The sequence below is a fragment of the Chanodichthys erythropterus genome, chromosome 24, assembly GCF_024489055.1.
Source record: "Chanodichthys erythropterus isolate Z2021 chromosome 24, ASM2448905v1, whole genome shotgun sequence".
NCBI classification, from domain to species: domain Eukaryota; kingdom Metazoa; phylum Chordata; class Actinopteri; order Cypriniformes; family Xenocyprididae; genus Chanodichthys; species Chanodichthys erythropterus.
Window position 1 is genome coordinate 13,977,418 of NC_090244.1, and position 13,355 is coordinate 13,990,772.

General features: G+C 37.6%; 1 long non-coding RNA gene across 1 annotated transcript; it reads right to left on the reverse strand.

Annotated features, from left to right (window-relative positions):
* Window positions 1-1,710: 1,710 nt before the first annotated feature.
* LOC137015291 (uncharacterized) lies at window positions 1,711-12,407 on the reverse strand. The gene is made up of 3 exons (XR_010893934.1): window positions 12,340-12,407; window positions 12,116-12,234; window positions 1,711-1,757 (listed from the first exon to the last, which is right to left on the reverse strand). It is a non-coding gene; the product is annotated as an uncharacterized lncRNA (long non-coding RNA).
* Window positions 12,408-13,355: the final 948 nt, after the last annotated feature.

Below are 13,355 nucleotides of genomic sequence, written 5' to 3' on the forward strand. Positions count from 1 at the left end.
TGTCCTTAATAATAATGATAACAATAAAGAATTGTTTTACTGCTGTTGAAAACATTAATAGCCAATCATTACTTTAAAAGCCTTGAGCATTTAAAGCAGCAGATAACATGTAGCTGCGCTTATAATAAAAAGAACATTGGTGTGGACACTATATAAATATCATTGTAGTTATTCTTTGTGTGAATGGCCCTTTATGGCCTATTTTTGCTCCATCAATGGAATCATCAGTCAACGCCATTGCGTGTCTCAGAGCAACACAGTGGTGTTTTGTTCCTGAATGAATCAGTATTTTTTAAACAAATCAGTTGAGTGATTGATTCAGTGAGACAGTTTGCTTGTTTCTTTCCTAAATCAGCTTGTTTCAATGAATCACTTTTTGCTGCTCTCTGGCATAATAATGTAAATGTGCAAAATCCCCACCACGAAATGAATTGCACAGAGATCAGCCAATAAAATTTGACAATCGTTGTGTAATATTATGTAAAATGGTCATTATGATGGTTTACTTTCTATAAACAGTATTGATGTCTGATTCAGGCAGGATATGAACACAAAAATTCTCTCAAATTTATCTTCTCTGTCATTTATGCTTTATCCATTCATTTTCTTTCGCTTGTCTGCCTGCTTTCATTATTCACAAGCTTTCATTCATCCCTCGTTCCTTTGATTCGTCTGCCACACTCAATGCTAATATCTGTTGAATCCATTAGGTATTATTTTTAGCTCTGCTTTACAAAGGAAGAAAATGTGTTCTAAATCTAGATGCATTCTCTTTACACAGACTCTCTCTTTTCCATTGACTCTCTCTCTACCAAACAGGGTTGTGTAAAATTCACAATTTAAGAATTAGCTTCCTTTTAGAGATGAGTTGGAAATTGAATTTGCACATCACACAGGACTTAAAGGGATAGTTCACCCAAAAATGAAAATTCTGTCATTAATGACTCAGCCTCATGTCGTTCCAAACCCGTAAGACTTTTGTTCATCTTCATAACACAAACGAAGATCCTTTTGATGAAATCCCTCCATTGACAGCTACGCAACTGACACTTTGACGCTTAAAAAACTTAATTAAGATACCATAAAACTAATCCATATGATTTAGTCTAATGATTTAGCTTCATATGATGTACAGATTTACTTTAGGCTTTTATTCACACATGAACACTGATCAGCGAACATAAACAGAAACTCAACCAAACCTGCTTCATGAATGAGATCAAACATCTTGCATGAAGCTCAAACGTGCTGCATAACACGAGAATGTACCTCAGTGGTTCAACCTTAATTTGTTACATATATAATGTATAGGCTTGAATTTATAGACTTTATAGATTCAGTTCTGCATCCTGTTTGCTACCTCAATTTAAACTTGACTTGTGAATGGCACACAAACCTTTCCATTCACAATGCGACTCTCTCACACGCATGCTGCGGTATATATGAACCTCCCCTTCCCCCCTCCGGCTGACTTTTTCCTGAATGGATGCTGAAGCTCAGGGACTGTCAGCCTCCACGCTGCGGCTGTGGCTCAGCTCTCCGATGGAGGGGAGGGAGGGATGCTTTAGGTATTAGTGGCTTCTGTCGCCATTACATGTGCAAGCTTGAAACATCCAGCCTCCCATACGATGTAGAGGAAGGGGGGGGTGGCGGTGTGTGTGTGTGTAAGGGAACTCTGTCATTCACACTCACCCTGCCTGAGGATTACAGCCCATAATCTGCACGGCAACAGCCCCACGCTCTCTCTCTCTCTCTTACTGAGATGATGGAAGGAAAGAGGGAGGGGGAAGAGATAGAAAGAAGAGATGAGATTAAGAATGGCTGCTGATTCATTCATAATTTCCTCTCTATTCACATTCCCGGCCTGCACTGGTTGGGCGTGGGGGGGGGAGGAAAAATTGAGCATCACTAAGATGAAGGAGGGCGAGTGAGGACGAGCACAGCTTCATCCATCCACACCCCCATCTTCATCAGCAGTGAGGAAGAGGAGGGAGCTAATGATGTCATTGCAAAGGCACCGCAGTACAAAGTTGCAATGAAATACAGACGTGCACTCGTTCAGCCAAAGATCCCACGAATTGACGCTGGTGTGCAAAAAAGGATTTGAAGAACGATTCAGAATCTGAAGTTGTGGGTTTAAATTGGCTGAAAATGTTTCAAACCATTCGTACGATAGATTATGGAAAGTATTTCCATACGCAAGCTTTTTTTTATTAGGACCGGTTGTTTCGGGAAAAGGGGGGCAGAGCACATGCCAGTGCAGTGGCTCGGGCTTGACGTAAGCACGATGATGTCATCGATTCAGGAGCTAGGTGCAGTTCTCTGTAGTTTTTCTGGAACAAATTTTGGAACAAGTCTACAAACTCCAAGAGACAAAATATTGCATGATTTTGTGTGGCATTGCACTAAAACTACTACTTTATGTACATCATAAAGGTAAAGACAATTGCAAAAACTCTTAGATGAGCCATAGATGTGTCCACATGTTCAATTAAGATGAATATACATTGATGATATCATAAATCTACTGAGTCAAGGTTTGAGCCATTTGGTAAATGCCATAACTATACCACATCACAAAGTCTTTCTCCATTGACAGACATTTAAAAGTAACCATAGCTAGTAGATATTTTAACAATGCCTGATTCTTTTTGGATTAAGTGCTTTTGAAAGTGTGAAAAGGTTTTTTTTTTTTTTTTTTAAAGATTAAATTATTAGGCCTATTATTTAAATTATTCATTAAAATACACTACCATTTAAAAGTTTGGGGTAGGGGTGTAACGGTAAACAAAAATTGTATCCTTTTTTATCTTAAAGGGTTAGTTCACCCAAAAATGAAAATTCTGTCATTAATTACTCACCCTCATGTCGTTCCACACCTGTAAGACCTTCGTTAATTTTCGGAATGCAAATGAAAATATTTTAGTTGAAATCTGATGGCTCCGTGAGGCCTGCATAGGGAGAAATGACATTTCCTCTCTCAAGATCCATAAAGGTACTAAAAACATATTTAAATCAGGTCATGTGAGTACAGTGGTTCAATATTAATATTATAAAGCGACGAGAATATTTTTGGTGCGCCAAAAAAACCCAAAATAACAGCTTATATAGTGATGGCCGATTTCAAAACACTGCTTCAGGAAGCTTCGGAGCGTTATGAAGCAACGTGTCGAATCAGTGGTTCGGAGCGCCAAAGTCACGAGATTTCAGCAGTTTGGCGGTTTGACACACGATCCGAATCATGATTCGACACAAAAGATTCATAATGCTACGAAGCTATAAGTCGTTATTTTGTTTTTTTGGCACACCAAAAATATTCTCGTTGCTTTACAATATTAATATTGAACCACTGTACTCACATGAACTGATTTAAATGTTTTTAGTACCTTTATGGATCTTGAAAGAGGAAGTGTCATTGCTCCCTATGGAGGCCTCACGGAGCCATTGGGTTTCAACAAAAGTATCTTAATTTGCGTTCCAACGATTAACGAAGGTCTTACGGGTGTGGAACGGCATGAGGGTGAGTAATAAATGACAGAATTTTCATTTTTGGGTGAACTAACCCTTTAAGGATAAAAAAATTATCTCTGCTAATGCTGTGAACTAGGCTATGGGAGCACTTTCTTGCACATTATACTGTATTAAAGGCTATAATTAACAACAGAGCCCAAATTATTAAATTATTTGCTATTTATTTTTAGATATAATAGTAAACACACATAAAAATTGTATTCAAATATGTAAATTGCATATAAGGCAGTTTTTGCATTAACTTCTAAACTCCAATTTGATGTTAAAATATATTCATTTACACAGTGGCCATCATAACTTGTTTTCAAGACCGATTTAAACATACATTAAACATATACATTACATAATCAAGACATGTTAAGTAAAATATTATGAATATATCTAATATAGTACATACATGTAGCGAAAGAGTTATCTCTAGCGAACTAACAAGCTGTGGACACTGAATGGTATTTCTGAGGTAAATGCTACGTGACATATTTACAAGCTGTTTTATTTTGCGGTTAAAACAGTCATTGTGTGATTACACAAGATACGTTTCAGTAAGTTGTACTTCATTTTACCACATACCTTCTCAGATGTGATCATTTATGTTTATTCTGTAGCTAGTATTAAAGAGGAGGAGATGATCGCGTTCACGCGCTCTCCGCGTTGCCGCTTTAACTGTCACGCCACATCAAAGAGTGAAAAAGGCATTTATTGTTTGAATTTTGTGATAAAATGGACAGAATTTGAGGGATGAGACTTCGAAAGCAACAAAACACAAAGCTTCTTGCGATTATTGGTGGTTAAAAGTGCTTAATGGGCTACAACTCTGTAGCTATTCGTCGAATCGAAAGACTCGTTTTGAAAATTTTTCGGTACGAATACGTGTACCGTTACACCCCTAGTTTGGGGTCAGTAAAATGTTTTAATGTTCTTGAAAGAAGAATGTCATCACCAAGGCTGCATTTATTTGATCATATACAGTGAAAACAGTAAAATTGTAAAGTATTTTTTCAATTTAAAATATCTGTTTTCTATTTTAATATATGCTGTATGCTTCATTATGATCAGAATCATCAATGGTGCATGAGGAGAGATAAACCTCTTCCCACTCTTGCTGAACGGGCATTTGACTGGTCTATCCTCCACTGACCCAGAATAGCATCCCTTTGAAAATGAGGTCAGCACCCCCTCCGTCTCATAAAAATAAAAAAATAATAACAGAAGAAGATTTTGAACGGGGGAGTGTGAGGAGAGAGAGACAAAATGAATCATGCCAGGATGACTAATGCCTTGCATAACTGCCTGAGAATCCCTCCTAGTGTTTATCAATGGGCGGTGGGCTGGCTGGATTTCATAACCCTCCCACATTCCCTTCAAAAAGATCAAAACCTGTGAATATTCACAGCGCCAATCATCACAAGCCGCCATAGGTAAACCGCACCGCGCCGTCGAAAGCAAACAGATTCTGTTTATAAAAGGGAAACGCTGGTTGTATTATTGTCTATTGACATAATAATCAGAGGGGACTTAATCTCTGACCTCCATTTGTCCTCTCAAAGATGCTTATTATTATTAATGAACTCTTTTGTTCGCTTGGAAATAGGAATGACATGGCCTGGCTTGGAAAGGATTCCTCAAGGATGCCATGTCTGACACAATCAAACTGTGTGTCCCTCTATTTTGTCCTACTTTGTTTGAGATGGAGAATCCAGCGCTCTTCCGCTTTGACGTCATCAGCCATATCTGGCCTGTATTATGTTCACTCTCTCTCCTTAGGTTTCCCCTCGAGAGTTTGTTATTCCACTGAACCAAAATAAATTGCCTATGAAACCGGATGAATCAGTCAACCCCCTCTTCCCTCCTCCCTATTCCCATTCCATCCTTTTTCACTCAGTATTACGTATTTGAAGGGAGTCTCGATGCGTCTTTCATATCTCTTCTCCTTTCTTCTTTTTTTCAAAGTGGGGCATTTCTTCCAGCACCCACTCTGTTTGCTCTTTTTAGCATCTTGCTGCTTTCCGGTTGTCACGCCTTATTTTGAGTCATGAGTCGTGTTGTTAGCGAAGTTAGCAGGAGTTTGAGGATGATGTGCTGACAGCAGAAGTGTTGAATCATCTGGAATCATCTTGGGGAGGCTGGTTGGACAGAGACTGAATTTTAAGAATAAAGTGGCCATAAAAGCAGCATATAAAAACATCAGGAGGCATTTTAGAAGTGGCATAATAGTTGATTTGCATTATTTAAGTATACACAAAGTGATTTCTAGATCAAACAACTGGACTTAAACAACTTCGTCACATTAGCCGGATCCCAATTCAGAGGCTGCATCCTTCGATGGCCGCATTCGAAGTCCGATTTTTATGTAGTTTATACTCTTTATTATGTACATAAATGGACAAAGGTGAACACATTTAAACAAGAACTCTTTTTTGTTTTCAGACAGTTGAATATAACTTCCAAAAAAGTCTAGTACAAATGTTACTGTCGCAGTCGATGAGCAATCCTCCGTAGGCTAGACCGTCTCATTTAACAATGCTCGGTTCAACCTTCGCGGACTTAGAAGGCTGATTTGGGATACAGCTTATGTGGTATCCACATGTAAAATCCTCTCCACCTCCCTCAGTTCTTGTTAGTGCTATGCTAAGCTAATATGCTAAGCTATTCATGTGCTAACCAAAGGCTAACTGAAAATATTTATGTATCTTTTTTTTAAAGTGCTAGTGTAAGACACTATCTCCTTTTCTTGATGGCTGATCAAACATAGGGTGTTATTGTGATATCTCGTTCGAATTAATAGAAAGTGCTTTTCTTAACCAGTTAGCGTTATACTGAGCAAAATGAAAACAAAGAAAGGAAATGTTTAATTTGACCATTGTAGTGTTGGTACCTGTAACTTCTATTACTTTTTCCATTTTTTGTCCTTTTTTGTTGTTGTTTCACCTCAACAAAAAGATACATCTCTCCACCTCTCAGTGTTTACAACAATCCAGAGGTCCAGTCTACTGAATAAGGAATACTGGACAGGTGTGGGAACAGATGGGCTGAGGGAGAACCAAGGTGTTTGTGGAGCCAGCAGGTCAATAGCAGATTGAAGGAATGCGTTTGATGCATGTTTCACTGGAGAGGTGTAATATTTCCCTCACAAATCCAAAACAAAAACCAGAAGTTGCATTGACGCCACACACTTCATTTTATCTCTATCCATCATTTCCAGAAATGAAAAGAAGGTAATTTGGTCAGATAAAGTTCAGGATTGTTCTTGATTCTGTGATGATGATGGTTGGCATGGTTTCTGTTTCTCTAGCAGAAGTCACACATGAAAGTGAAGTTGTAGGCGGGCATGAGGTGGCTGAGGCCTTAAAATCCTCCAGGCTAGCCAGTGACAGGAACACTGAGCCCAGACTAAGAATAAAACCTCACACGCTCTTCCTTATCTCACATGTTTCAGAATGTGTGTTATCTGAAAGTGTTAGGAACACACAGTAACACAAAACTTACACCCAAGTTTGTTGTGTGAGAGGCTGATTCAAAAGACTGCTGTTATCTCCTATACCGGGGGTGTCCAACCCTGTTCCTGGAGAGCTACCATCCTGCAGATTTTAGCTCCAACCCCAATCAAACACACCTGAACCAGCTAATCTGGGTGCTCAGGGTTGCTTGATAATAACAGGTGTGTTGGAGCAGGGTTGGAACTGAAGTTTGCAGGATGGTAGCCCTCCAGGAGCAGGGTTGGACACCCCTGTCCTATACCACCCTGAAAACCCCAGCAATTACATAGCAATGTCATTGTCTAATCTGTCTAGTTCAGATCTAGGCAATTGACAATTAACAGGGTGCTTCATATTTGCCTGTTTTATTTTATTGTAGCAAAAAAAAATTGTGGTTAGTGTGTTTTTACAACAAATACCATGGTCAGACTCTGGTTACTGTAGTATAGGTAATTTTCAATACAGTTTAATCAAAAGTGAAATATGTAATGTGCCACTAGTGACACCAAACAAAACTACAAAAAGGTTTTTAAACAGGTAAAAAGAAAAAGAAAAAATTATCTCTGCTGCCATTGGTCAACAATCAGATAGCCCCTCCCAGACCCACGCCATTAGTTGAGCCAATAGAGTACCTCGCATGGGTTCCCTCGATCAAAAGCCTAAGCATTTTTCCCATTGACTTTTGGAAAATCGCAGAAAATAAGCTCTGTGTTTAACAAAGGGTTATGACACTTACACGTTTTGTCTATCAAGATAATCTTTACAAGTTAACACAACATTTTTAGATTTTGAAACCTAATTAAAGTCGTCAGATATAAAAAGCTAACAGAAGGCTATAAACGGACTACAGCACACCATGATCGTGGATCAACGTCGTCACCACCAAGCATCCTCAAACTTTATTTAAAAAACAACTTTATTTAAAAACATGCTCGCTGATTATGATCTGCGCTGTGTAGGAATCCACTTTTTCACGAGAAATGCTGTCCAAATGTCCTGATTGTCATCATGATGTCTAAAGTCCCCGCCAAAGAAAGTAGTCCCTTATAGCAACTTGTTAGCAACCGCCGTTTTTAAGACACAATAAAGATTTTAAAAATCACAAGCGGGTTATAACTGGTGTGTTTTAGGTAATAGATCAAAACGTGAAAATATTTAGAGGCTTTGTTAACCACAGACCTTATTTCAGGTGATTTAGCAAAAACCCATACTAAAAACTTATAGACTTTACGGCGATGGATCCGGAAGTCCTAAAATGCTAACGCGCTTCCATGTTTTGCCTACAAAAACACATCATCCCTGAGGTACTCTGTGTTGTTGTCTGACAAACAGAATACAGTTATACGTTCTTCCAATGGTGCAGAAATTACACACTGCACCTTTAAGGGGCTGTTTGTACAACACCATTTTCAACTGAAAACGTAAAACTTTTTATGCGTTTTGGCAGTTCATTTACACAACAGTTGCATTTTAGTGGACTGAAAATGCAATTTTTTTCAAAAAACAGGTTTTCAAATGGCAGGTTTTTAAAAACTATAACGTTACCGTTTCTGCATAAACTACAAAAATATGAATTTGTCAAAACAGTGACGCAATGCACATGTCTGTCACGTGTTCAGTATAATAAGCACTTTGACATCGCCAACTACTGGCCTGGCATGCATAATAGAGGGATGTTTTTGTAGGCAAAACCCAGAAGCGAGTTAGCATTTTAGGACTTCTGGTTCCATCACCCCAAAGTCTATGGGTTTTTTTAATGGGATTTTGCTAAATCGCCTGAAATAAGGTCTGTGGTTAACAAAGCCTCTAAATACTTTCACGTTTTGATCTATGACATAAAACACACCAGTTATAACCCACTTTTGATTTTTTTTAACTTTTTACTGTGTCTTAAAAACGGCGGTTGCTATCAAGTTGCTAAACGGGACTGCTTCCTTTGGCGGGGACTTTAGACGTCATCATGACAAACAGGACATTTGGACAGCATTTCTCATGAAAAAGTGGATAAGTATTCATACACAGCACAGATCATAATCAACGAGCTTGTTTTTAAATAACGTTTAAGGAAGTTGGTGGTGGTGACGTTGATCCGCGACCATGGTGTGCTGTAGTCCGTTTATCGCCAACTGTTAGCTTTTTTTATCTGACGACTTTAGGCTTCAAAATGTATAAATGTTGTTAATTTGTAAAGATTATCTTGATAGACAAAACGTGTAAGTGTCATAACCCTTTGTTAAACACAGAGCTTATTTTTGTGATTTTCCAAAAGTCTATGGGAAAAAGGCTTTCGATCGAGGGAACCTGTGTGCCGCTAACTTCCGGGTTGGCCTACAAAAACACGTCATCCCTGAGGTACTCTATATAGCGTTTTTAATAATTTTCGCAGATCCGTGTGAATGGATCGCTTTGAAAATGTTGTCTATATAATAAATTTTTTTCCATTTTTAGTACATCGTTACCCCAAAATTGTTTTTCTCATGAACCACATTGGTTAGTCTGAGTAGAAAGAGCTGGCGTGGAAGCATGCAATGACACGATGTTTTAAAATGCAAAAACTATTTACATTATTAATGTGCATTTGGTAAGTGGTGCGAGCTTAGTGTGCATTATCCAGTATGATGTCATGACATGTGTAGTGAAGATCTCATGAGGGGGCTCATAAAATCTTTGGGTATGAAATCATCTTATCAAAAATGAAGCAGATGAGCGGAACATTGGCGGAACGGATTCAAATGCAGCTCCCTTGCCTATGATGTCAGAATTTTCCAAGGATTTAGAGAGAGAGATCGAATGAACGTAGGTCATAAGCTGAAGTATTCATTAGAATATTACAAATTTAATGTGCAGTGTGGCTACAACTATATTTTATTCATTCTTAGTGTGTTGTGATGTGTACTCATTCTGTTCACACTGATGTAAACGCAAATGAGGTAGTCAAGTATATTTAGCCATTTTGTTCATGCTTTGGCTGAATGACTAAGTCTCTTGTATTCACTAGCTTATCTTCTTCCTGCTGCCTCAGTATCCAGGAGAAGCCTGTTTAATTAAATGATGATGTGTTCATGCTAACTCCAGTTTAAGTCACAATCAATGGAAAGCATTTAATGATTTAGGAAGGAGGTTTTCTGCTTGGTTTTGGCCCAGTGGTTCCAGCGGCCGAGCAGGTTACACAAGAACATATTGATCTGATCTCTGTCCGGGTTCAAACAAATGCTGAATTTTTACCTGACAAACGTATAACACATATACGCAACACGCTTTAATATATTTATAAAGTTAGGGAAACTCTAGACTGTTGGAACAACATGGTTGTGGATGAGCTCATGCAAGTTACATGTAATATTTTATTTATAAAATGGATAAACTCAATTACATGATAACCCATTTATGTCTCAGAGTAAAGATATAAACTTTAAAATTTGGAGTAACATTGTGAAATATACAGTCATTGTGAGATAAAGAGTTGCAATAATGAAAAATGCATTAGCAGCTGAGGAATATAAAGTCACAATGTGAGTCAAAAGTCTTGATAATGAGAAGCAAAGGTTGAATTACTAGAAAAAATTGTGTGATATGAAATCGCAATTGTGAGATATGCATCGTAATTTTGAGGAAAAATTGGTGAATGCGAAATACAAAGTTCCAATTATGAGAAACAAAGTCGTGGTTTAGGAATATAAAGTCACAATGTGAGATATAAAATTGCAATTATGAGAAACATAATCACAGTTGGGTAATATAAAGTTATATTGCAAGATATAAAGTTTTGTGAAATAATGTCACAAATGTAAGATAAAATCAAAGTTGTGAAATATAAAGTCATTTTGTGAAATATACAGTCGCAATTATGAGTAAAGTTACAATTTAAAAAATTTAAAGCTGTAATTTTAAGAAATAATGTAAGATATAAGGTCATATTGGGAGATATACAGCTGTAAATCTGAGATATAAAATTGCAGTTGCCTTTTATAAATTTTTTATTATTATTATTTTTTTTTTTACTCTTGTTCAGACAAGGGCTTTCATACAATTCTTCTTGGACAATCTTTGATAATCCACAATCCAACAAAGTCGTGGTTTAGGAATATAAAGTCACAATGTGAGATATAAAATTGCAATTATGAGAAACACAATCACAGTTGGGTAATATAAAGTTATATTGCAAGATAATGTCATAAATGTAAGATAAAATCACAGTTGTGAAATATAAAGTCATTTTGTGAGATATACAGTCGCAATTAGCCTTTCGCCGAGCCCCGCCTCCCTTATTTACTGTTGTTTTGTCACTGTCACTGCGCTGTCACTCCACACGCAGTGAAAAATACATCGCGGAACAAAGAGGATACTGACCGTGACCACACATCGACAGACAAGACAGAGCAGGTTACTTATGATATTAAACAAAGTCCCAGCTTTCAAACTGTGTAGTTATTAAAGAAATTCAAACAATAAAAACCGTTTTGTTGCTCTTTAATGTGTCGTGACCATGGTCGTGACAGATTGCTGTAGATCCTCAGCTCAACCGCTCGTAAAAAACGATCATCTCTTCCTATTAGTCCATGAACATGAGAATGAATGTTGTTTCAAATGCAGAAACACGTCAATACACACCATTTTTTAAGTTTAACTCCACCGAGGTTAATCTTTTAACTACTGGCTGCTTTGTCGGACAAAATGGCGGATGCGGCGTTCTGATTGGTTAGATCGCTTGTCAATCAAACTCCCGGCGAAAGGTCAATTATGAGGAGTAAAGTTACAATTTCAAAAATTTAAAGCTTAAATTTTTAAGAAATAATGTCACTACTGTAAGATATAAGGTCATATTGTGAGCTGTAAATTTGATATATAATGTTGCAAATGTGAGATATAAAGTTTAAGTTACATTTTATATTCTTCTTCTTATTATTATTATTATTATTTTACTCTGGTTCATACAATTCTTCTAGAACAATCTGTGATCATCCAAAATCCAAGATCTGAGTTTGTCTGATACTATAAGGAAGAATTCAACTACTTCTTTTGTGTTGTACAGGATGAAACTTGAGGCTTCGGCACGCACCTCTCTAGCAATCTCTGCTACAAACACGGAGCTCATTTGCAAGTCTTACCACGGCATATCTCATCTCAGAAGTGCGACATGAGACTGGCACGTCACCTCCTGCCCGCTCAGGTGCACTCAATGCTGTTTCACGCCCTGTTGCGTACTAAAGTTGAACAACCATGGATCCTTGAGTCAGTGAAGACACAAAACACGTCAGCTTCCCCAAATACAGTCACCACCATGGTACTCTTGTTAAAGATTCAAGTGTTTTCACTGTGTACTAGCCCAAACCTTCAAAAGGAATAAATAATGGATGTTACTCAGTGTATGCGCTCATAGAGAAACTCTTCGAATGTGTGCAGAAGTCACAATCTTGATTCTTTCCAAATCCCTAATCGTAGCAAATCTGCCACTTTTATTAAATGAAACATCACATCCGGTGACTCTAGTGTAAGGGTACAGGATGTTCTGCTCTACAGTGACAAATGTTCTATTTCTGCACACAAGATGAACCATTAAACACTTGTGACCTTCTCTGGTGACCTTTTAGAAGTAAACTTCACTTTTTTGCCAGTATGGGTATAGAAGCTGGTGGGTAATGGGAAACCACTGCTGGATCAGAGCTGAGGGTGATTTAGCATAAAAGGGAGTAAACATCTCCCAGTGGAGCAGTGACTGGCAGTAGCCACATGGTGTCATAAGTTTTGTTATGGTGTCATCTGAGCATGGGTTCCTAACAGTTCAACCCCAGCCCTCCCTTTGTCACCAACAGCCGCAGACCACATCCTGAACTCTGGTTTAGCGCTCTTCCTACTGATATGACTGCTATTCCACTGTAGACACTCATATACAAAGTGCTGTGACCTTTGCTATCAAAATAGAGTTAGAGGACTATACAACTGCTTTACACACCAAAAGTAACACATTAACCAAGTCAGTCTCATAAAGAAAATTTAGGGTCATTTTTAGCCGTAAATCAAATAAAATTTGAGCACATTTCTCCTTAAATTATTATTACTGTAACCCATATACAGTATATGCACTTATAGTAATAATTTAAGGGGAAATGTGCTCAAATTATCATAATTTAAGGGGAAATGTGTGCAAATGATCACAAACAAATGTACACAGCAACAAAACAGCAAAATAAAATAAACACACACACATACACATAGTCAAACCAAAATTTATTCAGACACCTCCAACATTTTATTCATTATTATATTTTATTTACTATAGTTTAAAAAAAAATGTTAATAAAATGTGACAAGATCTCATAGTTAAACTGTCAGAAAAAAAATAATCTT